Consider the following 4407-nt stretch of genomic DNA (forward strand, 5'->3'; position numbering starts at 1 on the left):
CACCACTAGCTGCACCCACTCCTCCACGGAAAACACCCCCCATCGCCCACTTACCGACAAACTCTTTCCATCAGTACTCAACTCTTCCAACCAGATGCTTCCTCTCACCCTTACACATTACCACTGTTTCAAGCCGCCCACTCACAACTCACAGGCCACACACACTGGCAGCTATTCAACCAGAACAGGCACATCACCCAGACACACGGCCCGCTTTCTTGCAGGAGAAGGTGGCGCATATCAAGAGGCAGGAAGTGGCAGTGCCATTTAGCCCCTCGAGCCTGTTCCACCATTCGATGAGATCATGGTGGACCTGTGACCTAACTCCATATACCCGCCTTAGCCCGACATCCCTTAATACCCTTGGTTCACAGAAATCTATCAATCTCAGATTTAACGTTCACAAGCGAACTGGTGTCAACAGCCGTCTGCAGAGGAGTGTTCCAAACGTCTCCCACCCTTTGCGTGAAGAAGCATTTCCTAACTTCACTCCTGCACGTCCCAGCTCTAAATGTTAGGCTATGTCCCCGCGTCCTAGTATTCAAGTATAGGAGACCTCCAAAAACAGTTACAAATGTCTCGGCAGCCAGAAGCAATAATCCAGCCACTAACCTGTAAATTCTGCATGGTCCCATTAAATAGCACCAGTGGGGGGTCCTCCAGGCACTCTAAGACACGTTCAGATGGTCGGGGTTAAGACTGTGCGTTGAGTTGAGCGTTAAGTCCCAAAATGGTGTCTATCACTTTAAATCAGTGTTGTACACTACTTGAAGCCATTTTCTCCCTACTTTACATGATTCCAGCGTTCGTTATCTGCGCCTGCGCTAACTCCTGGACCAAGATGGTGTCTGGAAACGTGCGTGTGCATCCAAGACACCATCTTGGATGTCGGAGAGGCCGTGTAGCGCCGAAACAACAGGCGCTACACGGCCCAATTTAGCGGCCACTGTCTCTGTTGCTGCAGCCAGCTGATCCCAGCAAAGGCAGTGGCAAGAAGGGGGAAATCAGTCAGGGTTCCCACTCCTGCTCACTGTGCACCGAGCCACGCTGTAAGTGCATATATAAGGACGTTGGACAAGAGCAGGATCGGGGTTGAGCTATGCTGGCTGCTGTAGTTGAATAGCCTGCTGCCATTACTGTCCAGGCTCATATATAAAGAATGTCCCACAGGGAACTGTACTGCAGCAACAAGGACACACCTTTCATCGGGGAGCAAGGGAGAAAATTGGCAGTAAAAGAAAAGATTAATAAAATTTGATGACCAAAACAGTGTTCATTTGAGAAAGGCAGCTGTGAATCAATGATATTACCGAGCAAAGTAAATGAATCTCTGGCACATGTTAGCATTGGAACAGCACACAGTACCTGTCAGTACACCTGAACACAGTACGTGTGTGTGTGTGTGTGTGTAAATGGGTGCATGTATGTGCATGTGCAAGTGAGTGTGTAAGTGTGTGTGTGTGTAAGTTTGTGTTTGTGTACATTCCCATCACCTTTCTTTTGTTCTCTTCCTTTTTAAATGCTTTGTCAATTGTCAACCCCAGTCCATCACCGGCATCTCCACATCATTTTTAAATGCTGTTCATCTACAATTTCTTCCAGTTCTGACAAAAGTTCCACAGCTGAAACATTAACATTTATTCTCTCTACAGATGCTGACTGACCATCTACGTCTTTCCAGCAATTTCTGATTTTATAATAGTCCTTGTAGTCATTGACACAGTGATTGTATCAGACTAAGTGCTGAACTGCTAGTCAGTGAGACCATACATAGTGCTTGTGATCAGTGAAACGACACAGTACATGTACACGAATGTACTCCATACGGGTAGTCAGCCGGACCCCACACAATACTTGAAGTAAAATTATGCCTGGCACTTGTAGTCAAACTCAGTAAGAATGTGCACAATGCTGACAAATAGGACGACTCTTCTACAATAACAAGCATTTGGTGTCTACTTTTGTACTCTTCTTATTCACTTATGGTACTTGATATATGGTAATATTGATATAAGTGTTACTCTGCTGCATTATACGATTGTGTTGATATGTATAGGAAATATTGTGGCATGCAGCGCATACTGTTATTATTGTCTTGTGTTATATATACTGGGAATATTGGAGTGCATTATATATAGTGGGACTACTGGGGTGCATTATATATACTGGGAATATTGGAGTGCATTATATATACTGGGACGACTGGGGTGCATTATATATACTGGGACTATTGGGGTGCATTATATATAGTGGGATACCGGGGTGCATTATATATACTGGGACTATTGGGGTGCATTACATATACTGGGACTACTGGGGTGCATTATATATACTGGCACTATTAGATTGCATTATATATACTGGGACTATTGGGGTGCATTATATATACTGGGACTATTGGAGTGTATTATATATACTGGGACTATTGGGTGCATTATATATACTGGGTCGATTGGGGTGCATTATATATACTAGGACTATTGGGGTGCAATATATATACTGGGACTATTGGGTGCATTACATATACTGGGACTATTGGGGCGCATCATATATACTGGGACTATTGGGGTGCATTATATATACCAGGACTATTGGAGTGTATTATATATACTGGGACTATTGGGTGCATTATATATACTGGGACTATTGGGGTGCATTATATATACTGGGGCTATTGGGGTGCATTATATATACTGGGACTATTGGGGTGCATTATATATACAAGGACTATTGGGGTGCATTTTATATACTGGGACTATTGGGTTCATTATATATACTGGGACTATTGGGGTGCAGTGTATATACTGGGACTATTGGGGTGCATTATATATACTGGGGCTATTGGGTGCATTATGTATACTGGGACTATTAGGGTGCATTATATATACTGGGACAATTGGAGTGCATTATATACACTGAGACTATTGGGTGCATTATATATCCTGGGACTATTAGGGTGCATTATATATACTGGGACAATTGGAGTGCATTATATATACTGGGACTATTGGGGTGCATTATATATACTGGGACTATTGGGTGTATTATATATACTGGGACTATTGGGTGTATTATATATACTGGGACTATTGGGGTGCTTTATATATAGTGGGACTATTGGGGTGCATTAATATACTGGGACTATTGGGGTGCATTATACATACTGGGACTATTGGAGTGTATTATACAAACTGGGACTATTGGGTGCATTATATATACTCGGACTATTGGGGTGCATTATATATACCAGGACTATTGGAGTGTATTATACAAACTGGGACTATTGGGTGCATTATATATACTAGGACTATTGGGTGCATTATATATACTGGGACTATTGGGGTGCATTATATATACTGGGACTATTGGGTGCATTATATATACTGGGACTATTGGGTGCATTATATATACTGGGACTATTGGGGTGCATTATATATACTGGGACTATTGGGGTGCATTATATATACTGGGACTATTGGGTGCGTTATATATACTGGGACTATTGGGTGCATTATATATACTGGGACTATTGGGGTGCATTATATATACTGGGACTATTGTGGTGCATTATATATACTGGGACTATTGGGTACATTATATATACTGGGACTATTGGGGTGCATTATATATACTGGGACTATTGGGGGCATTATATATACAGGGACTATTGGGGTGCATTTTATATAGTGGGACTATTGGGGTGCATTAATATACTGGGACTATTGGGGTGCATTATATATACTGCGACTATTGGGTGCATTATAGAAATTGGGACTATTGGGGTGCATTATATATAGTGGGACTATTGGGGTGCATTAATATACTGGGACTATTGGGGTGCATTATATATACTGGGACTATTGGGTGCATTATGTATACTGGGACTATTGGGTGCATTATATATACTGGGACTATTGGGGTGCATTATATATAGTGGGACTATTGGGGGCATTATATATACTGGGACTATTGGGTGCATTATGTATACTGGGACTATTGGGTGCATTATATATACTGGGACAATTGGAGTGCATTATATATACTGGGACTATTGGGGTGCATTATATATAGTGGGACTATTGGGGGCATTATATATACTGGGACTATTGGGTGCATTATATATACTGGGACTATTGGGTGCATTATATATACTGTGACTATTGGGTGCATTATATATACTGGGACTATTGGGGTGCATTATATATACTGGCACTATTGGGGTGCATTAATATACTGGGACTTTTGGGGTGCATTATATATACTGTGACTATTGGGTGCATTATAGAAATTGGGACTATTGGGGTGCATTATATATAGTGGGACTATTGGGGTGCATTGATATACTGGGACTATTGGGGTGCATTATATATACTGCGACTATTGGGTGCATTATAGAAATTGGGACTA

Source organism: Heptranchias perlo, chromosome 20, assembly GCF_035084215.1.
Source record: "Heptranchias perlo isolate sHepPer1 chromosome 20, sHepPer1.hap1, whole genome shotgun sequence".
Lineage (NCBI taxonomy): Eukaryota > Metazoa > Chordata > Chondrichthyes > Hexanchiformes > Hexanchidae > Heptranchias > Heptranchias perlo.